Below are 24,899 nucleotides of genomic sequence, written 5' to 3'. Positions count from 1 at the left end.
AACAAGCTCCGAAGTGCCGATCTGAAAACTTCAACCAAAGAATGTAAAAAATAACTCTATTTCTCTAATAACTCTACAACTATATGAAAGACCTAGATCACGTATCTAAAAATAAATCGCTATAGTAAAAGAGAAATAATGAGAGGAGTGAAGTTTCCTACCGTTGTGCTGTGTTTGGTCCTCAGGCGCGTCTTCACCTCGCTCACACGCGCGTTTACAACGCTAAATTAATCATCTTTGCTAATTATTATACATTTACTTCATTGTCAGCTTCAGGTACTTCATTTATTATTGTTCAATGAACTGTTTGAAACAAAAAAAGGTTGTATTTCAGTAATAATTCAAAATTATCAAAATAAAATAAAATAATGGTTTCTATTTTAATATCCTTTAAAATATAATTTATTTCTGTGTTTGTGCAGCTGTATTTTCAGCATCATTCCTCCAGTCTTCAGTGTTACATGATCTTTAGAAATCATGAAATTATGATAATTTATTAATACAATTATTAATAGTTGTGCTACCAAATATTATTTTGGAATCTGCGATAATGTTTTCAGGATTCTTCGATGTATAATTTTTTTAAAGAACAGCGTTTATTCAAAATATAAATCTCTTCTAACAATATTAATCTTTGATATCACTTCTCATCAATGTAACAAATCCTGAATAAAAGATTCTAAGATCTAATAAAGAATACAATTTCTTATAAAAAAAAAAGGATAAAAATTTACTGAGCCCAAACTATTGAACTGTAGCGAATATTGTTAGAAAATATTTATATTTTAAATAAAAGCTCTTCTTTTTAACTTTTTATTCATCAACGAATCCTGAAAAAAGTATCACAGATTAAAAAATAATATTTATCAGCAAAACTGTTGATAATTCTAATAATAAATCATCATATTATTCTGATTTCTGAAGATCATGTGACACTGAAGACTGAAGGAATGATGCTGAAAATACAGCTGCACATCACATGAATAAATTACACTTTCATGTATATTAAAATAGAAAAATGTTAATAATATCTTACAATATTACATGTTTTCCAGTATTTTTGATCAAATAAATGCTGTCTTGATGAGTAAAATAAATTCTTGTAAAAAAACATAAACAATCATTCTGATCCCAAACTCTGACCGGTAGTGTGTGTTTGTGTGTGTTTATATATATATATATATATATATATATATATATATATATATATATATATATATATATATGCCCACTAACACACTAGGCAAGGCAAGGCAAGTTTATATATATAGCACATTTCATACACAATGGTAATTCAAAGGCTCCGAAGTGCCGATCTGAATCAACCGAGTCGCGAACATGCGCCGAAGTGTCGATCTGAATCAACCGAGTCGCGAACATGCGCCGAAGTGTCACCCTGAATCAACCGAGTCGCGAACAGGCTCCGAAGTGCCGATCTGAAAACTTCAACCAAAGAATGTAAAAAATAACTCTATTTCTCTAATAACTCTACAACTCTATGAAAGACCTAGATCACGTATCTAAAAATAAATCGCTATAGTAAAAGAGAAATAATGAGAGGAGTGAAATTTCCTACCGTTGTGCTGTGTTTGGTCCTCAGGCGCGTCTTCACCTCGCTCACACGCGCGTTTACAACGCTAAATTAATCATCTTTGCTAATTATTATACATTTACTTCATTGTCAGCATCAGGTACTTCATTTATTATTGTTCAATGAACTGTTTGAAACAAAAAAAAGTTGTATTTCAGTAATAATTCAAAATTATCAAAATAAAATAAAATAATGGTTTCTATTTTAATATCCTTTAAAATATAATTTATTTCTGTGATGTGCAGCTGTATTTTCAGCATCATTCCTCCAGTCTTCAGTGTTACATGATCTTTAGAAATCATGAAATTATGATGATTTATTAATACAATTATTAATAGTTGTGCTACCAAATATTATTTTGGAATCTGCGATAATGTTTTCAGGATTCTTCGATGTATATATTTTTTAAAGAACAGCGTTTATTCAAAATATAAATCTCTTCTAACAATATTAATCTTTGATATCACTTCTCATCAATGTAACACATCCTGAATAAAAGATTCTAAGATCTAATAAAGAATACAATTTATTATAAAAAAAAAAGAAAGGATAAAAATTTACTGAGCCCAAACTATTGAACTGTAGTGAATATTGTTAGAAAATATTTATATTTTAAATAAAAGCTCTTCTTTTAAACTTTTTATTCATTAAAGAATCCTGAAAAAAGTATCACAGATTACAAAATAATATTTATCAGCAAAACTGTTGATAATTCTAATAATAAATCATCATATTATTCTGATTTCTGAAGATCATGTGACACTGAAGACTGGAGGAATGATGCTGAAAATACAGCTGCACATCACATGAATGAATTACACTTTCATGTATATTAAAATAGAAAAATGTTAATAATATCTTACAATATTACATGTTTTCCAGTATTTTTGATCAAATAAATGCTGTCTTGATGAGTAAAATAAATTCTTGTAAAAAAACATAATCATTCTGATCCCAAACTCTGACCGGTAGTGTGTGTTTGTGTGTGTGTGTGTGTTTATATATATATATATATATATATATATATATATATATATATATATACCCACTAACACACTAGGCAAGGCAAGGCAAGTTTATATATATAGCACATTTCATACACAATGGTAATTCAAAGTGCTTTACATAAAAGAAAGTAAAATAATCATAAAGGAAAATTATAACACAAATTAACCAAGCAATTTTAAAACTTTTAAAATGATTAAAAATTTACTTAATTTAAAATGAATTTATAAACAGTTACAAAATTTGTTTACTTGGAAAAAAAACAGTGAAAATATAGTGCAATCAGTTCGGACATTGCAGAGTGCTCATTCAATAAATGCACAGCTAAACAGATTAGTTTTTAGTCTAGATTTAAATGTGACTAGTGTTTTAGCACATCTGGTCTCTTCTGGAAGATGATTCCAACTGCGAGCGGCATAGAAACTAAAAGCAGATTCCCCTTGTTTTGTGTGAACCCTTGGTATTTCTAACTGACTCGATCCTAATGATCTGAGTGCTCTGTTAGGTTTATATTCAGTGAGCATATCTGCAACTGCAGTTTTTAAGGAGTTTGGAAATGTCCCAGAAAGAAGTGAAGTTTTCACCACTTCTAAGAGATCTGCTTCTAAGCAGTTAAGCACACTGTTGAAAAAAGATGTGGGAAGTGTGTCAAGATAGCAGGTTGATGATTTTAGGTGCTGCACTGTGTCTTCCAGAATGTTGCTATCAATTGCTTCAAAAATAGACAGTATCTTTTTGATATTGTGGCTGAATCTGTCTGACCTCTGCATTACTTGAGGATGTGCTAATCGCCTTCCTGATATTGATGATCTTCTCAGAAAAGAAGGATGCAAACTCATTGCATTTGCTGTCTGAGAGCATTTTACTGGGAATCTGACTTCAGTCTATGTCTCGTAACTTTGAACTTTCCTCTGGTTTCAGTTGTGTTTTTGTTTATTTTGGTGACGTATAAATAAAATCTTCCCATCTGCCTGCACTTGAGTCTTCGCCTCTTGCGATCCGTGACACTACGTCCTTAATAACAATGGATGAAAAGTTTAGTGCCCTACTGATGATTAAGTCTAGAGTGTGTCCACCTTTTTGTGTGGGTCCATGCCCATGCTGAATCGACAGGTAAAAAAAAAAAGCCTCAAGTCCAAATATTCATTTATCACCAATTAACTGTTTGACAAACACTTCCTGCTTCGATGTCCTGATCTGAATTAAAAAAAAATCTCAAACATGCTCCGAGGTGCCGATCTGAATCAACCGAGTCGCGAAAATGCTCCGAAGCGCCGATCTGAATCAACCGAGTCGTGAACAGGCTCCGAAGTGCCGATCTGAATCAACCGAGTCGCGAACATGCGCCGAAGTGTCGATCTTAATCAACCGAGTCGCGAACATGCGCCGAAGTGTCGCCCTGAATCAACCGAGTCGCGAACAGGCTCCGAAGTGGCGATCTAAATCAAACGAATCGCGAACATGCTCCGAAGTGCCGATCTGAATCAATCGAGTCGCGAACAGGCTCCGAAGTGCCGATCTGAATCAACCGAGTCGCGAACAGGCTCCGAAGTGCCAATCTGAAAACTTCAACCAAAGAATGTAAAAAATAACTCTATTTCTCTAATAACTCTACAACTCTATGAAAGACCTAGATCACGTATCTAAAAATAAATCGCTATAGTAAAAGAGAAATAATGAGAGGAGTGAAATTTCCTACCGTTGTGCTGTGTTTGGTCCTCAGGCGCGTCTTCACCTCGCTCACACGCGCGTTTACAACGCTAAATTAATCATCTTTGCTAATTATTATACATTTACTTCATTGTCAGCATCAGGTACTTCATTTATTATTGTTCAATGAACTGTTTGAAACAAAAAAAAAGTTGTATTTCAGTAATAATTCAAAATTATCAAAATAAAATAAAATAAAATAATGGTTTCTATTTTAATATCCTTTAAAATATAATTTATTTCTGTGATGTGCAGCTGTATTTTCAGCATCATTCCTCCAGTCTTCAGTGTTACATGATCTTTAGAAATCATGAAATTATGATGATTTATTGATACAATTCTTAATAGTTGTGCTACCAAATATTATTTTGGAATCTGCGATAATGTTTTCAGGATTCTTCGATGTATATATTTTTTTAAAGAACAGCGTTTATTCAAAATATAAATCTCTTCTAACAATATTAATCTTTGATATCACTTCTCATCAATGTAACACATCCTGAATAAAAGATTCTAAGATCTAATAAAGAATACAATTTCTTATAAAAAAAAAAGAAAGGATAAAAATTTACTGAGCCCAAACTATTGAACTGTAGTGAATATTGTTAGAAAATATTTATATTTTAAATAAAAGCTCTTCTTTTTAACTTTTTATTCATCAAAGAATCCTGAAAAAAGTATCACAGATTACAAAATAATATTTATCAGCAAAACTGTTGATAATTCTAATAATAAATCATCATATTATTCTGATTTCTGAAGATCATGTGACACTGAAGACTGGAGGAATGATGCTGAAAATACAGCTGCACATCACATGAATAAATTACACTTTCATGTATATTAAAATAGAAAAATGTTAATAATATCTTACAATATTACATGTTTTCCAGTATTTTTGATCAAATAAATGCTGTCTTGATGAGTAAAATAAATTCTTGTAAAAAAACATAAACAATCATTCTGATCCCAAACTCTGACCGGTAGTGTGTGTTTGTGTGTGTTTTTATATATATATATATATATATATATATATATATATATATATATATATGCCCACTAACACACTAGGCAAGGCAAGGCAAGTTTATATATATAGCACATTTCATACACAATGGTAATTCAAAGTGCTTTACATAAAAGAAAGTAAAATAATCATAAAGAAAAATTATAAATAAATAAAACAAGCAATTTTAAAACTTTTAAAATGATTAAAAATTTACTTAATTTAAAATGAATTTATAAACAGTTACAAAATGTGTTTACTTGGAAAAAAAACAGTGAAAATATAGTGCAATCATTTCGGACATTGCAGAGTGCTCATTCAATAAATGCACAGCTAAACAGATTAGTTTTTAGTCTAGATTTAAATGTGACTAGTGTTTTAGCACATCTGGTCTCTTCTGGAAGATGATTCCAACTGCGAGCGGCATAGAAACTAAAAGCAGATTCCCCTTGTTTTGTGTGAACCCTTGGTATTTCTAACTGACTCGATCCTAATGATCTGAGTGCTCTGTTAGGTTTATATTCAGTGAGCATATCTGCAACTGCAGTTTTTAAGGAGTTTGGAAATGTCCCAGAAAGAAGTGAAATGTTCACCACTTCTAAGAGATCTGCTTCTAAGCAGTTAAGCACACTGTTGAACAAAGATGTGGGAAGTGTGTCAAGATAGCAGGTTGATGATTTTAGGTGCTACACTGTGTCTTCCAGAATGTTGCTATCAATTGCTTCAAAAATAGACAGTATCTTTTTGATATTGTGGCTGAATCTGTCTGACCTCTGCATTACTTGAGGATGTGCTAATCGCCTTCCTGATATTGATGATCTTCTCAGAAAAGAAGGATGCAAACTCATTGCATTTGCTGTCTGAGAGCATTTCACTGGGAATCTGACTTCAGTCTATGTCTCCTAACTTTGAACGCTCCTCTGGTTTCAGTTGTGTTTTTGTTTATTTTGGTGACGTATAAATAAAATCTTCCCATCTGCCTGCACTTGAGTCTTCGCCTCTTGCGATCCGTGACACTACGTCCTTAATAACAATGGATGAAAAGTTTAGAGCCCTACTGATGATTAAGTCTAGAGTGTGTCCACCTTTGTGTGTGGGTCCATGTCCATGCTGAATCGACAGGTAAAAAAAAAAGCCTCAAGTCCAAATATTCATTTATCACCAATTAACTGTTTGACAAACACTTCCTGCTTCGATGTCCTGATCTGAATTTAAAAAAAATCTCAAACATGCTCCGAGGTGCCGATCTGAATCAACCGAGTCGCAAAAATGCTCCGAAGCGCCGATCTGAATCAACCGAGTCGCGAACAGGCTCCGAAGTGCCGATCTGGATCAACCGAGTCGCGAACAGGCTCCGAAGTGCCGATCTGAATCAACCGAGCCGCGAACATGCGCCGAAGTGTCGATCTGAATCAACCGAGTCGCGAACATGCGCCGAAGTGTCGCCCTGAATCAACCGAGTCGCGAACAGGCTCCGAAGTGCTGATCTTAATCAACCGAATCGCAAACATGCTCCGAAGTGCCGATCTGAATCAACCGAGTCGCGAACAGGCCCCGAAGTGCCGATCTGAATCAACCGAGTCGCGAACAGGCTCCGAAGTGCCGATCTGAATCAACCGAGTCGCGAACAGGCTCTGAAGTGTCGATCTGAATCAACCGAGTCGCGAACATGCGCCGAAGTGTCGCCCTGAATCAACCGAGTCGCGAACAGGCTCCGAAGTGCTGATCTTAATCAACCGAATCGCAAACATGCTCTGAAGTGCCGATCTGAATCAACCGAGTCGCGAACAGGCCCCGAAGTGCCGATCTGAATCAACCGAGTCGCGAACAGGCTCCGAAGTGCCGATCTGAAAACTTCAACCAAAGAATGTAAAAAATAACTCTATTTCTCTAATTACTCTACAACTATATGAAAGACCTAGATCATGTATCTAAAAATAAATCGCTATAGTAAAAGAGAAATAATGAGAGGAGTGAAGTTTCCTACCGTTGTGCTGTGTTTGGTCCTCAGGCGCGTCTTCACCTCGCTCACACGCGCGTTTACAACGCTAAATTAATCATCTTTGCTAATTATTATACATTTACTTCATTGTCAGCTTCAGGTACTTCATTTATTATTGTTCAATGAACTGTTTGAAACAAAAAAAAGGTTGTATTTCAGTAATAATTCAAAATTATCAAAATAAAATAAAATAATGGTTTCTATTTTAATATCCTTTAAAATATAATTTATTTCTGTGTTTTTGCAGCTGTATTTTCAGCATCATTCCTCCAGTCTTCAGTGTTACATGATCTTTAGAAATCATGAAATTATGATGATTTATTAATACAATTATTAATAGTTGTGCTACCAAATATTATTTTGGAATCTGCGATAATGTTTTCAGGATTCTTCGATGTATAATTTTTTTAAAGAACAGCGTTTATTCAAAATATAAATCTCTTCTAAAATATTAATCTTTGATATCACTTCTCATCAATGTAACACATCCTGAATAAAAGATTCTAAGATCTAATAAAGAATACAATTTCTTATAAAAAAAAAAGGATAAAAATTTACTGAGCCCAAACTATTGAACTGTAGCGAATATTGTTAGAAAATATTTATATTTTAAATAAAAGCTCTTCTTTTTAACTTTTTATTCATCAACGAATCCTGAAAAAAGTATCACAGATTACAAAATAATATTTATCAGCAAAACTGTTGATAATTCTAATAATAAATCATCATATTATTCTGATTTCTGAAGATCATGTGACACTGAAGACTGAAGGAATGATGCTGAAAATACAGCTGCACATCACATGAATAAATTACACTTTCATGTATATTAAAATAGAAAAATGTTAATAATATCTTTCAATATTACATGTTTTCCAGTATTTTTGATCAAATAAATGCTGTCTTGATGAGTAAAATAAATTCTTGTAAAAAAACATAAACAATCATTCTGATCCCAAACTCTGACCGGTAGTGTGTGTTTGTGTGTGTTTATATATATATATGCCCACTAACACACTAGGCAAGGCAAGGCAAGTTTATATATATAGCACATTTCATACACAATGGTAATTCAAAGGCTCCGAAGTGCCGATCTGAATCAACCGAGTCGCGAACATGCGCCGAAGTGCTGATCTAAATCAACTGAATCGCGAACATGCTCCGAAATGCCGATCTGAATCAACCGAGTCGCGAACAGGCTCCGAAGTGCCGATCTGAATCAACCGAGTCGCGAACATGCGGCGAAGTGTCGATCTGAATCAACCGAGTCGCGAACAGGCTCCGAAGTGCCGATCTAAATTAACCGAATCGCGAACATGCTCCGAAGTGCCGATCTGAATCAACCGAGTCGCGAACAGGCTCCGAAGTGCCGATCTGAAAACTTCAAAACAAAGAATGTAAAAAATAACTCTATTTTTCTAATAACTCTACAACTCTATGAAAGACCTAGATCACGTATCTAAAAATAAATTGCTATAGTAAAAGAGAAATAATGAGAGGAGTGAAGTTTCCTACCGTTGTGCTGTGTTTGGTCCTCAGGCGCGTCTTCACCTCGCTCACACGCGCGTTTACAACGCTAAATTAATCATCTTTGCTAATTATTATACATTTACTTCATTGTCAGCTTCAAGTACTTCATTTATTATTGTTCAATGAACTGTTTGAAACAAAAAAAGGTTGTATTTCAGTAATAATTCAAAATTATCAAAATAAAATAAAATAATGGTTTCTATTTTAATATCCTTTAAAATATAATTTATTTCTGTGTTTGTGCAGCTGTATTTTCAGCATCATTCCTCCAGTCTTCAGTGTTACATGATCTTTAGAAATCATGAAATTATGATGATTTATCAATACAATTATTAATAGTTGTGCTACCAAATATTATTTTGGAATCTGCGATAATGTTTTCAGGATTCTTCGATGTATTATTTTTTTAAAGAACAGCGTTTATTCAAAATATAAATCTCTTCTAACAATATTAATCTTTGATATCACTTCTTATCAATGTAACACATCCTGAATAAAAGATTCTAAGATCTAATAAAGAATACAATTTCTTATAAAAAAAAGAAAGGATAAAAATTTACTGAGCCCAAACTATTGAACTGTAGTGAATATTGTTAGAAAATATTTATATTTTAAATAAAAGCTCTTCTTTTTAACTTTTTATTCATCAAAGAATCCTGAAAAAAGTATCACAGATTACAAAATAATATTTATCAGCAAAACTGTTGATAATTCTAATAATAAATCATCATATTATTCTGATTTCTGAAGATCATGTGACACTGAAGACTGGAGGAATGATGCTGAAAATACAGCTGCACACCACATGAATGAATTACACTTTCATGTATATTAAAATAGAAAAATGTTAATAATATCTTACAATATTACATGTTTTCCAGTATTTTTGATCAAATAAATGCTGTCTTGATGAGTAAAATAAATTCTTGTAAAAAAACATAATCATTCTGATCCCAAACTCTGACCGGTAGTGTGTGTTTGTGTGTGTTTTTATATATATATATATATATATATATATATATATATATATATATATATATATATATATATATATATATATATATATATATATATATATATATATATATATATATGCCCACTAACACACTAGGCAAGGCAAGGCAAGTTTATATATATAGCACATTTCATACACAATGGTAATTCAAAGTGCTTTACATAAAAGAAAGTAAAATAATCATAAAGGAAAATTATAAAACAAATTAACCAAGCAATTTTAAAACTTTTAAAATGATTAAAAATTTACTTAATTTAAAATGAATTTATAAACAGTTACAAAATGTGTTTACTTGGGAAAAAAACAGTGAAAATATAGTGCAATCAGTTCGGACATTGCAGAGTGCTCATTCAATAAATGCACAGCTAAACAGATTAGTTTTTAGTCTAGATTTAAATGTGACTAGTGTTTTAGCACATCTGGTCTCTTCTGGAAGATGATTCCAACTGCGAGCGGCATAGAAACTAAAAGCAGATTCCCCTTGTTTTGTGTGAACCCTTGGTATTTCTAACTGACTCGATCCTAATGATCTGAGTGCTCTGTTAGGTTTATATTCAGTGAGCATATCTGCAACTGCAGTTTTTAAGGAGTTTGGAAATGTCCCAGAAAGAAGTGAAATGTTCACCACTTCTAAGAGATCTGCTTCTAAGCAGTTAAGCACACTGTTGAACAAAGATGTGGGAAGTGTGTCAAGATAGCAGGTTGATGATTTTAGGTGCTGCACTGTGTCTTCCAGAATGTTGCTATCAATTGCTTCAAAAATAGACAGTATCTTTTTGATATTGTGGCTGAATCTGTCTGACCTCTGCATTACTTGAGGATGTGCTAATCGCCTTCCTGATATTGATGATCTTCTCAGAAAAGAAGGATGCAAACTCATTGCATTTGCTGTCTGAGAGCATTTCACTGGGAATCTGACTTCAGTCTATGTCTCCTAACTTTGTACGCTCCTCTGGTTTCAGTTGTGTTTTTGTTTATTTTGGTGACGTATAAATAAAATCTTCCCATCTGCCTGCACTTGAGTCTTCGCCTCTTGCGATCCGTGACACTACGTCCTTAATAACAATGAATGAAAAGTTTAGAGCCCTACTGATGATTAAGTCTAGAGTGTGTCCACCTTTGTGTGTGGGTCCATGTCCATGCTGAATCGACAGGTAAAAAAAAAAGCCTCAAGTCCAAATATTCATTTATCACCAATTAACTGTTTGACAAACACTTCCTGCTTCGATGTCCTGATCTGAATTTAAAAAAAATCTCAAACATGCTCCGAGGTGCCGATCTGAATCAACCGAGTCGCGAAAATGCTCCGAAGCGCCGATCTGAATCAACCGAGTCGCGAACAGGCTCCGAAGTGCCGATCTGGATCAACCGAGTCGCGAACAGGCTCCGAAGTGCCGATCTGAATCAACCGAGTCGCGAACATGCGCCGAAGTGTCGATCTGAATCAACCGAGTCGCGAACATGCGCCGAAGTGTCGCCCTGAATCAACCGAGTCGCGAACAGGCTCCGAAGTGCTGATCTTAATCAACCGAATCGCAAACATGCTCCGAAGTGCCGATCTGAATCAACCGAGTCGCGAACAGGCCCCGAAGTGCCGATCTGAATCAACCGAGTCGCGAACAGGCCCCGAAGTGCCGATCTGAATCAACCAAGTCGCGAACAGGCTCCGAAGTGCCGATCTGAATCAACCGAGTCGCGAACAGGCTCCGAAGTGCCGATCTGAAAACTTCAACCAAAGAATGTAAAAAATAACTCTATTTCTCTAATTACTCTAAAACTATATGAAAGACCTAGATCATGTATCTAAAAATAAATCGCTATAGTAAAAGAGAAATAATGAGAGGAGTGAAGTTTCCTACCGTTGTGCTGTGTTTGGTCCTCAGGCGCGTCTTCACCTCGCTCACACGCGCGTTTACAACGCTAAATTAATCATCTTTGCTAATTATTATACATTTACTTCATTGTCAGCTTCAGGTACTTCATTTATTATTGTTCAATGAACTGTTTGAAACAAAAAAAAGGTTGTATTTCAGTAATAATTCAAAATTATCAAAATAAAATAAAATAATGGTTTCTATTTTAATATCCTTTAAAATATAATTTATTTCTGTGTTTGTGCAGCTGTATTTTCAGCATCATTCCTCCAGTCTTCAGTGTTACATGATCTTTAGAAATCATGAAATTATGATGATTTATTGATACAATTATTAATAGTTGTGCTACCAAATATTATTTTGGAATCTGCGATAATGTTTTCAGGATTCTTCGATGTATAATTTTTTTAAAGAACAGCGTTTATTCAAAATATAAATCTCTTCTAAAATATTAATCTTTGATATCACTTCTCATCAATGTAACACATCCTGAATAAAAGATTCTAAGATCTAATAAAGAATACAATTTCTTATAAAAAAAAAAGGATAAAAATTTACTGAGCCCAAACTATTGAACTGTAGCGAATATTGTTAGAAAATATTTATATTTTAAATAAAAGCTCTTCTTTTTAACTTTTTATTCATCAACGAATCCTGAAAAAAGTATCACAGATTACAAAATAATATTTATCAGCAAAACTGTTGATAATTCTAATAATAAATCATCATATTATTCTGATTTCTGAAGATCATGTGACACTGAAGACTGAAGGAATGATGCTGAAAATACAGCTGCACATCACATGAATAAATTACACTTTCATGTATATTAAAATAGAAAAATGTTAATAATATCTTACAATATTACATGTTTTCCAGTATTTTTGATCAAATAAATGCTGTCTTGATGAGTAAAATAAATTCTTGTAAAAAAACATAAACAATCATTCTGATCCTAAACTCTGACCGGTAGTGTGTGTTTGTGTGTGTTTATATATATATATATATATATATATATATATATATATATATATATATATATATATGCCCACTAACACACTAGGCAAGGCAAGTTTATATATATAGCACATTTCATACACAATGGTAATTCAAAGGCTCCGAAGTGCCGATCTGAATCAACCGAGTCGCGAACAGGCTCCGAAGTGCCGATCTGAATCAACCGAGTCGCGAACAGGCTCCGAAGTGCCGATCTGAAAACTTCAACCAAAGAATGTAAAAAATAACTCTATTTCTCTAATAACTCTACAACTCTATGAAAGACCTAGATCACGTATCTAAAAATAAATCGCTATAGTAAAAGAGAAATAATGAGAGGAGTGAAGTTTCCTACCGTTGTGCTGTGTTTGGTCCTCAGGCGCGTCTTCACCTCGCTCACACGCGCGTTTACAACGCTAAATTAATCATCTTTGCTAATTATCATACATTTACTTCATTGTCAGCATCAGGTACTTCATTTATTATTGTTCAATGAACTGTTTGAAACAAAAAAAAAGTTGTATTTCAGTAATAATTCAAAATTATCAAAATAAAATAAAATAATGGTTTCTATTTTAATATCCTTTAAAATATAATTTATTTCTGTGTTTGTGCAGCTGTATTTTCAGCATCATTCCTCCAGTCTTCAGTGTTACATGATCTTTAGAAATCATGAAATTATGATGATTTATTAATACAATTATTAATAGTTGTGCTACCAAATATTATTTTGGAATCTGCGATAATGTTTTCAGGATTCTTCGATGTATATATTTTTTAAAGAACAGCGTTTATTCAAAATATAAATCTCTTCTAACAATATTAATCTTTGATATCACTTCTCATCAATGTAACACATCCTGAATAAAAGATTCTAAGATCTAATAAAGAATACAATTCATTATAAAAAAAAAGGATAAAAATTTACTGAGCCCAAACTATTGAACTGTAGTGAATATTGTTAGAAAATATTTATATTTTAAATAAAAGCTCTTCTTTTTAACTTTTTATTCATCAAAGAATCCTGAAAAAAGTATCACAGATTACAAAATAATATTTATCAGCAAAACTGTTGATAATTCTAATAATAAATCATCATATTATTCTGATTTCTGAAGATCATGTGACACTGAAGACTGGAGGAATGATGCTGAAAATACAGCTGCACATCACAAGAATGAATTACACTTTCATGTATATTAAAATAGAAAAATGTTAATAATATCTTACAATATTACATGTTTTCCAGTATTTTTGATCAAATAAATGCTGTCTTGATGAGTAAAATAAATTCTTGTAAAAAAACATAATCATTCTGATCCCAAACTCTGACCGGTAGTGTGTGTTTGTGTGTGTGTGTGTGTGTTTATATATATATATATATATATATATATACCCACTAACACACTAGGCAAGGCAAGGCAAGTTTATATATATAGCACATTTCATACACAATGGTAATTCAAAGTGCTTTACATAAAAGAAAGTAAAATAATCATAAAGGAAAATTATAAAACAAGTTAACCAAGCAATTTTAAAACTTTTAAAATGATTAAAAATTTATTTAATTTAAAATGAATTTATAAACAGTTACAAAATGTGTTTACTTGGAAAAAAATCAGTGAAAATATAGTGCAATCAGTTCGGACATTGCAGAGTGCTCATTCAATAAATGCACAGCTAAACAGATTAGTTTTTAGTCTAGATTTAAATGTGACTAGTGTTTTAGCACATCTGGTCTCTTCTGGAAGATGATTCCAACTGCGAGCGGCATAGAAACTAAAAGCAGATTCCCCTTGTTTTGTGTGAACCCTTGGTATTTCTAACTGACTCGATCCTAATGATCTGAGTGCTCTGTTAGGTTTATATTCAGTGAGCATATCTGCAACTGCAGTTTTTAAGGAGTTTGGAAATGTCCCAGAAAGAAGTGAAGTTTTCACCACTTCTAAGAGATCTGCTTCTAAGCAGTTAAGCACACTGTTGAAAAAAGATGTGGGATGTGTGTCAAGATAGCAGGTTGATGATTTTAGGTGCTGCACTGTGTCTTCCAGAATGTTGCTATCAATTGCTTCAAAAATAGACAGTATCTTTTTGATATTGTGGCTGAATCTGTCTGACCTCTGCATTACTTGAGGATGTGCTAATCGCCTTCCTGATATTGATGATCTTCTCAGAAAAGAAGGATGCAAACTCATTGCATTTGCTGTCTGAGAGCATTTTACTGGGAATCTGACTTCAGTCTATGTCTCGTAACTTTGAGCGCTCCTCTGGTTTCAGTTGTGTTTTTGTTTATTTTGGTGACGTATAAATAAAATCTTCCCATCTGCCTGCACTTGAGTCTTCGCCTCTTGCGATCCGTGACACTACGTCCTTAATAACAATGGATGAAAAGTTTAGTGCCCTACTGATGATTAAGTCTAGAGTGTGTCCACCTTTTTGTGTGGGTCCATGCCCATGCTGAATCGACAGGTAAAAAAAAAAAGCCTCAAGTCCAAATATTCATTTATCACCAATTAACTGTTTGACAAACACTTCCTGCTTCGATGTCCTGATCTGAATTAAAAAAAAATCTCAAACATGCTCCGAGGTGCCGATCTGAATCAACCGAGTCGCGAAAATGCTCCGAAGCGCCGATCTGAATCAACCGAGTCGCGAACAGGCTCCGAAGTGCCGATCTGAATCAACCGAGTCGCGAACATGCGCCGAAGTGTCGATCTGAATCAACCGAGTCGCGAACATGCGCCGAAGTGTCGCCCTGAATCAACCGAGTCGCGAACAGGCTCCGAAGTGGCGATCTAAATCAAACGAATCGCGAACATGCTCCGAAGTGCCGATCTGAATCAACCGAGTCGCGAACAGGCTCCGAAGTGCCGATCTAAATCAACCGAATCGCGAACATGCTCCGAAGTGCCGATCTGAATCAACCGAGTCGCGAACAGGCTCCGAAGTGCCGATCTGAAAACTTCAAAACAAAGAATGTAAAAAATAACTCTATTTTTCTAATAACTCTACAACTCTATGAAAGACCTAGATCACGTATCTAAAAATAAATTGCTATAGTAAAAGAGAAATAATGAGAGGAGTGAAGTTTCCTACCGTTGTGCTGTGTTTGGTCCTCAGGCGCGTCTTCACCTCGCACACACGCGCGTTTACAACGCTAAATTAATCATCTTTGCTAATTATTATACATTTACTTCATTGTCAGCTTCAGGTACTTCATTTATTATTGTTCAATGAACTGTTTGAAACAAAAAAAGGTTGTATTTCAGTAATAATTCAAAATTATCAAAATAAAATAAAATAATGGTTTCTATTTTAATATCCTTTAAAATATAATTTATTTCTGTGTTTGTGCAGCTGTATTTTCAGCATCATTCCTCCAGTCTTCAGTGTTACATGATCTTTAGAAATCATGAAATTATGATGATTTATCAATACAATTATTAATAGTTGTGCTACCAAATATTATTTTGGAATCTGCGATAATGTTTTCAGGATTCTTCGATGTATTATTTTTTTAAAGAACAGCGTTTATGTGATGCCCACTAAAAGTGTTATCACATTTGTGGTAGTTTCTGAAATTTGAAAATGAATGTTTTCGAATATTTGTTCAGAGGTAATTTACCTGGTTCCACCATCCTTTGACTAGGACGTTATATAGAGGAGTAATTGTGGAGTTCGCCAGCAGGGGGTAGTGTGGCATTTATTGTGCTCCACGGGGCTTTACGTCAGTTTTGTCCGCTTTGCGATTTTCCTCTTTCTGCTGAGCGAGACGAAAAACGGACGCAGAGTTTGCCTGGTCTCATTTATTTCTCCTGTTTTCAGGTTGGTGGAAAATTAAATTAATCTAATTACCTGAAGTGTAATATGTTGACATGTCACTGAATGTTTTAATGTTCGCTAATAAGGCTATGTAATGAGTATGTGGACATAATTGTATATATGGCAGTAGCCACATTTTCGCGCCTGTTAATGTCACCTGTTAATACCAAAGTCACGTCTGAAGAGTTTTATTTTTAGCTCCTTGAACATTTTTGTAAAGTTTTAATACTCTTGAAATGTATGATATTGTGTAAAATGTGAAAGGTTAATGTTAAAAACTGAGTTTGTCAGGGTTAAAAGCTGATGTTAAAACAAATGTGATTTATATTTTAAAAGTGGTTAAAAATAAGTTAAAAGTCTGTCAGCTCATGCATTTTGGGAAGAGTAAAAAAAAAATACTTTTGCTGGAAGAGGAAAATGCATTTAGGAACCATATGTAAATGGTAACAAACTATGTTTTATATGTAAGTGATGACATAATCTGTGTTTTATTTTGAGTTAAAAGGATACAACTTGAAGGGTAACCGTGGTTATTGTCAGTTTGATTTATTTAATCACCCAAAACTTAAAACTCAGTATTTGCTGAAAGATGAAAAAAAAGACAAATTGTATTTCATTTTGAAGTGTTTATTTGATAGTGAACATTGTGTGTTTGTAACAGAGGAGGATTTAAAATGTGAATGTCTAATAAATCCTCTCTCTCTTTCTGCTGAGCGAGACGAAAAACGGACGCAGAGTTTGCCTGGTCTCATTTATTTCTCCTGTTTTCAGAGAGAGCATATAAGCTGTTTATGTGGTGCCAGCCGGTACCTGTAACAGTTTATTGGGGGCTCGTCCGGGATCACTCCCACCGTGTGGCCGGAAGCTGATCCAGTGATACTGCAACCTTGGACCAAAAGTGACCTGATGTAACCAGCGAGCTGCAGCCAGCGGAAAAAGATCTCCAGATACCATCGATGCCGTCTATGGATGAAGAGGTTACCTGTAATGAATGAAGACTAATGACTGTGCTGTGCTAAAATCAACACCCATCAAGAACAGAGCGTGAATTGTGATCCTGGGCTCTCGTGACCAAGTGCGAGGAATTGGGAAGCAGAATGGCGGATGGTGAGAGGAAAAGGTTGGTGTGGGCCATCAAAAAGACTCTTCTCACTCTCTCTGTAGATGAACTGTTCCAGATTGCCAAGTCAGTGGGTCCAGTGCCAGGAATTGACGAGTCTCGCGTCAAGTTGACTGATGAGGAGGGTTGTTTTGAGTACATTTGCAGTTTCATGTCCAGTGAGCCTTTACTGGAGTTAGAGGATTCTGGGATGGCACACTTATTAAACTTAAGGGAATTAATTGACATAGTCATTCAGGGTCGTGCTTCACAAGTTGCTGTAGCAATTGATGTATCTGGCAGCGGGGATGCAAGTCATGGTAATGTTAACCCAACTGATGATAGTGATACTACCGATATTGGGATTACTAATTCAACTCACATGACACTATCTACGGCTAGTGACACACATGACACAGAGCTGCAGAAAATACTTCCTAGTTATGAGGAGCTGAGTAAGAAAAGTATGCAGTGCACACACACACCCACTCCACAGTCTGTACCTCAGTCATCTGTAAAGATAGGATACACCACACAGAGTAGTAAAGTAGCAGGCAGCAGAGGTTTAAGTGAACACACGACACCATTAACACATGACAAGTTGTTCTCCTTAAAAGAGTTGTCTTACCTTCATCGCAGGGAACTGAAGATCCAGGGGGGTCAGATTGGGGACCAGGGGTCAGATCTAAGCTATAACAGTGTCTGTCGGCAGATGGAAGACGGTTTAAAGGAACAGTTCAGTGATGCAGAGGTTGTAAGAGCCGTCCTCAAAGTCATCAAGCCAGGAACTTTTAAAGACATGTTGATGAATAAGGATGATCTAACTATAGAAGAGCTAAAAGCGTTCCTCCACTCCCACCTGGGTGAGCAAAGTAATACCGAGCTGTTCCAGGAGCTCATGTGCACCAAACAAAAAGACAATGAGACACCCCAACAGTTCCTATACCGAGTTATAGGACTTAAGCAGAAGATCATGCTGGCCTCCAAACATGCTGACACAGATGTCAAGTATAGTGCAAGCACAGTGCAGGATGTGTTTCTCCACACCGTATATCAGGGCCTAGGTCATAAACATGATGATGTCCGCAGAGAGCTGAAGCCATTGCTTGGGGACCCCAGAGTATCGGATGAGACAATCTTAAAACAGATGAAGAAAGTGATGTGTGATGAAAGTGAAAGGCAGCGAAGGCTAGGTCCCGCCACCCGTCAAAGACTAACAAATGTGCACAGTGCTCAGTCTGAAGTTAATGCTGCACAGTGTCCTAGTGTAAAGGAGAAGGTGCCAAAAACAGATGTGATCCAGCAGTTAACAGAGAAACTTGAACAGCTTACAAGTACAGTTGAGCTCATGAGACAGTCAATGCAGACACAGGTTACAGGACAGTTCAGCCACAATGGAAAAGGTAGAGGAGACCGCAGGAGAGAGAAACCATATGGCTGTGACAAGTGTGTGGAGCAAAATCGTGCCGACTGCCCTCACTGTTTCCACTGTGGTGAAGAAGGTCACCGGGCAGTGGGCTGTCTAAAGAGACCAACACGGCAGGGAAACTGGAGCCGGTCTCTGCCGAGGGACAAACAGTGACCGGGTCTCAGCAATCGTCCCAATCTGACACTTGTCATACTGATCAACCTGGAATTGAAAGACTGGAAAAAAACAAAATAATGGAAAAGAGACGGAAAGAAACAAACAAGACAACCAATCCTTTCCCTTATGACTTACCTCACAGCAAAGGGGAACATCTAGCCAAACTCATTGGAAGGAAAGCTCTCACCCATTGTAACCTTAATGGATTAGCAGTCAGTGCTCTGTTAGACACTGGTGCTCAAGTGAGTATGATTGATAGAGACTGGAAGAGTAAATATCTACCTGACACTCCTGTTAGGGCACTCAGCGACATTATAGGTGACGAAGACGAGTTAAGGGTGTATGCAGTGAATGGTGACGCCCTCCCTTTTGATGGCTGGGTTGCCCTTACAGTCAATTTGATGGGGAATGAGGACCCTAATCTGTCAATCACTGTGCCTTTTCTTGTCAGCAGTCTTGCTCTGGAGAGACCACTGTTGGGTTTCAACGTGCTGGAAGAGATGATACAAAAACAACCTGAAAAGCTGATTTCAACCCTTGTCGTTCTACTCTGTAATGCCTTGTGTATACCAGCAGAGAAGGCAGAGCTAATGGTGAGCTTCATCCAAGCCAGCAAACCCTCTGTGCAGTGCGGGCTCCTACGGACAGGCAGACAGGACATGGTTATCCCAGCAGGTCAGGTAGCCTGGGTTAAGTGCCAAGTCCCTCCCCTCATGAGTTCATCTGACACAGTTTTCCTATTTGAGCCTGATGATGATAATGTGCAGTTGACAGAACTGGACGTGGGTGAAGGTCTGTTGGAGGTACAAAATCCAAGAAAACCTTATGTAGCTGTACCTGTGGGTAACAACACTAAACATGCAGTAACTCTTCCAAGAAAGACAGCACTTGGTGGCATCCACTGTGTTGAAAAAGTGATCGCAACAGACTCACCTGAAGCACCCGAGCCCACAGTGACTGTTAACAGTGCCGTATCAACACCTGTTGACGCCCATCCATCATCATGGCAACCTCCCATCAACCTCAGTCACCTTGATGATAAACAAAGGGAAAAAGTCAACAAAATGCTGTGTGAAGAAGCCGGGGCTTTCGCACGTGACGGCGATGATATTGGATGCATACCAAGCTTACAAATGTCGATTACCCTCACAGATGAGATTCCTGTACAGAGAGCATACTCAGCAGTCCCGAAGCCACTGTTTAAAGAGGTAAAGGAGTATGTGCAGGAGCTGCTGATGAGAGGCTGGATTGTTAAATCTAAGTCCCCTTATGCTGCCCCAGTTGTCTGTGTTAGGAAGAAGGATGGCAGCCTACGTCTTTGTATCGATTATCGGCTACTGAACAAAAAGACTGTGCCTGATCGACATCCACTACCCAGAATACAAGACCTGACAGACACACTGGGGGGCTACACCTGGTTTAGCATCCTAGACCAGGGTAAAGCTTACCATCAGGGTTTCATCGCCGAGGGTTCACGTCACCTTACTGCCTTCGTCACACCATGGGGCCTCTACGAATGGGTCCGTATTCCATTCGGACTCTCAAATGCCCCAGCAGCATTTCAGCGGAGCATGGAGGAGGTGCTAGGCCCCCTCAGGGATGAATGTTGCATCCCTTATCTGGATGACGTGCTCTGTTACGCGAGAACATTCGATGAACATGTGGAGGCCCTCCGCAAAGTGCTCCAGGCTCTTCAACATCACGGAGTAAAACTGAGACCTGAAAAGTGTGAGCTTTTCAGACACGAAGTCAGATACGTGGGGCGCCTTGTGTCAGCTGATGGTATCAAGATAGATCCACGGGACCTTGAAGCAGTCAAAACCTTGACAAGCAAGACACCACAGACAGTTGGCGAAGTAAGGAAACTGACCGGCTTCTTGGGATATTATCGCTCCTACATCCAGGATTTTTCCAGGATCGCGAAGCCAATCTATGAGCTTCTCCAAACTAAATCGGGGAAAGCCCAGATTTCAACATGTGGGAAAACCACCAAACGCCCACAGCTGCCTTCACGACAGCCTGTTGACTGGACCACTCAACATCAGGAAGCTTTAGAGCAATTGGTCACTCTCCTTATAACCCCACCTGTCTTAGCGTATCCTGATTTCAGCCTACCTTTCACGCTGCATACAGACGCCTCAGACCAGGGCCTGGGGGCTGTCCTCTATCAGCGCCAGAATGGGAAGCTAAGAGTCATTGGCTATGGCTCGAGGACTTTGACACCTGCTGAACGTAACTACCACCTGCACAGTGGAAAACTGGAGTTCCTCGCATTGAAATGGGCTGTGTGTGAAAAATTCCGGGACTACCTGTACTACGCTCCCCATTTCACTGTGTACACGGACAACAACCCACTGACCTATATCATGAGTACAGCAAAACTCAATGCTGTTGGCCATCGGTGGGTGGGAGAACTCTCAGATTTCCAGTTCGACATCAGGTATAGACCTGGAAAATCAAATGTTGATGCAGACACACTCTCTCGGCTCCCCTTGGACATGGAAAATATGAGGTGGCTTGTACAGAGGAGTTCTCGAACGAGGCAGTGCGTGCCACATGGGATGGGAGTCAGGCTGCAGAACGGAAGGATGTGGCCTGGATTGCAGCACTTAACATGTGTTCACTGGATTCTCCACCACAACCTCATTGTCACCTGCCAGCTATCAGCCATGATGATCTTGTTAAGGCTCAAAGAGAGGATCAAGCCATAGGCAAGATTATAGAGTTAAAGGAGTCAAACACAAAACTGACAGATGACATACGCAGAACTGTAAGTGGAGCCACCAGAAAGCTGCTGCATGAGTGGAGTAAGTTGCAACTTGAAGATGGCCTCCTTTACAGAAGGACGATCCAGGTAAAGCAGTTAGTCCTCCCTTTGAAATACAGGCCGATTGCTCTGAAGTGCCTACACAATGAGATGGGTCATGTAGGCACAGAAAGAGTGCTCCATCTTGCTCGGGAACGATTTTACTGGCCCTTTATGGCTAAAGAAATTGAAGACTATGTCACCCAAAAATGTCCCTGTATCAAGTCTAAGAAACCCACAACACACACGAGAGCTCCTATGGGCAGCATCACATCTAACTTCCCTTTAGAGCTTGTGTGTATTGACTATTTGCATCTGGAAACCAGCTGTGGGGGATATGAATATATTCTAGTAGTGCTTGATCATTTCACTAGATTTGCCCAGGCATATCCCACAAAGAACAAGAGTGGGAAAACAGCTGCTGAGCGCATCTTCAATGATTTCATACCCCGGTTTGGATATCCATCCAAACTACATCATGACCAGGGTCGTGAATTTGAGAACAAACTGTTCCAATCATTACAGCAGTTGTCAGGGGTTAGCCACTCGCGGACGTCACCTTATCACCCACAAGGCAATCCAGCTGAGCGCCTGAACCGCACCATTCTCCAGATGTTAAGAACATTGACTGATAGTGAGAAACTACGGTGGAAGGATCACCTCCCGCATGTTATACATGCATACAATTGCACCAGACATGAGTCAACCGGCTACTCACCGTTTTTCCTTCTCTACGGACGTCACCCACATCTCCCAGTCGACTTGCTGTTTGGATTGGTCGGAGAAAGAGAATCATATTCACCTACAGGATTTGCTGAAAAATGGGCTAAAAAGATGTCAGAAGCCTACCGCATTGCTGGCGAGAATAGCAAAAAGTCCAGTGCAAGGGGAAAATTGACGTATGACAAGAAAGCAAGGGGGGTTGTACTGCAACCAGGAGACAGAGTTCTGGTCCGGAACCTCAGTGAACGTGGAGGGCCGGGAAAATTAAGGGCATACTGGGAGAAGACTGTATACATAGTCGAACGTCAACTCGCTGAGAACCCAGTGTACATTGTCTGCCCTGAAACTGGAGACAAAAAGAAAAGCAGGACACTGCACCGTAATCTCCTTTTGCTGGTGAATGACTTACCTGTCGATGTCACTCCATCTGACACCAGATCTATTCCTGAGAAGAAAACACATAACAGACAAAACCAAGAGAGAATGACAGACACCCAAAGACGAGCAGACACCAGTGATGACAGTGAAAATGATTCAGATAATGATTCTGGCTCGGGATACTGGTTAAGGAGACCGACTGAAAGGATAGAGGAAAGACCTGTTACTTACCAGGAGCAACTCACCAGGCATCCAGAGATTCGGGGGTCAGAACCATCACCTGTAAGGAGAGAAAATAATACTGTACCTGAACACTTACCAGATCCTACTGGTGAAAACCAACCTTTACTCACTGTACCTGTGGAAGGGGAGGAAAACAATGGGCAACAAGACTGTGACTCAGAAGCTCGACCTTTGACTCCTCCTGTAGATCACACTCAGTCAGACTTCAGAAGGTCAGCTCGGGAGAAAAGGCCACGTCGTTTTCTCACATATGAGTCATTAGGTGAGCCATCAGTCCAGACGCACGCCACAGTTAACTCAGTGCCTGGATACACCGCACCCTATATACCTGTCATAGAAGCATCACATCACACTACACATGCACCCTCAATCTTTCCATACATCCCGCCTCTTTGTATGCCATATTCACACCCACTCCTTTACTCCCAGACAGCATACATGCCATACCCTTACCAAGCACCAGCCACATACATTCCACCTACTATGCTTGTTTGTTGAATAGAGGTTTGAATCAAGGTTAAAGATTGAAAAATAGTTAAACTGTTTTGAGATAAAGATTTTTGGAAATGTCGGGAGCCATTCTTCTCTGTCAGGGAGCGTGTGATGCCCACTAAAAGTGTTATCACATTTGTGGTAGTTTCTGAAATTTGAAAATGAATGTTTTCGAATATTTGTTCAGAGGTAATTTACCTGGTTCCACCATCCTTTGACTAGGACGTTATATAGAGGAGTAATTGTGGAGTTCGCCAGCAGGGGGTAGTGTGGCATTTATTGTGCTCCACGGGGCTTTACGTCAGTTTTGTCCGCTTTGCGATTTTCCTCTTTCTGCTGAGCGAGACGAAAAACGGACGCAGAGTTTGCCTGGTCTCATTTATTTCTCCTGTTTTCAGGTTGGTGGAAAATTAAATTAATCTAATTACCTGAAGTGTAATATGTTGACATGTCACTGAATGTTTTAATGTTCGCTAATAAGGCTATGTAATGAGTATGTGGACATAATTGTATATATGGCAGTAGCCACATTTTCGCGCCTGTTAATGTCACCTGTTAATACCAAAGTCACGTCTGAAGAGTTTTATTTTTAGCTCCTTGAACATTTTTGTAAAGTTTTAATACTCTTGAAATGTATGATATTGTGTAAAATGTGAAAGGTTAATGTTAAAAACTGAGTTTGTCAGGGTTAAAAGCTGATGTTAAAACAAATGTGATTTATATTTTAAAAGTGGTTAAAAATAAGTTAAAAGTCTGTCAGCTCATGCATTTTGGGAAGAGTAAAAAAAAAATACTTTTGCTGGAAGAGGAAAATGCATTTAGGAACCATATGTAAATGGTAACAAACTATGTTTTATATGTAAGTGATGACATAATCTGTGTTTTATTTTGAGTTAAAAGGATACAACTTGAAGGGTAACCGTGGTTATTGTCAGTTTGATTTATTTAATCGCCCAAAACTTAAAACTCAGTATTTGCTGAAAGATGAAAAAAAAGACAAATTGTATTTCATTTTGAAGTGT

This window comes from Carassius gibelio, chromosome B25, assembly GCF_023724105.1.
Source record: "Carassius gibelio isolate Cgi1373 ecotype wild population from Czech Republic chromosome B25, carGib1.2-hapl.c, whole genome shotgun sequence".
Taxonomy (NCBI): Eukaryota; Metazoa; Chordata; class Actinopteri; order Cypriniformes; family Cyprinidae; genus Carassius; species Carassius gibelio.
This window is presented reverse-complemented; position numbering follows the sequence as displayed.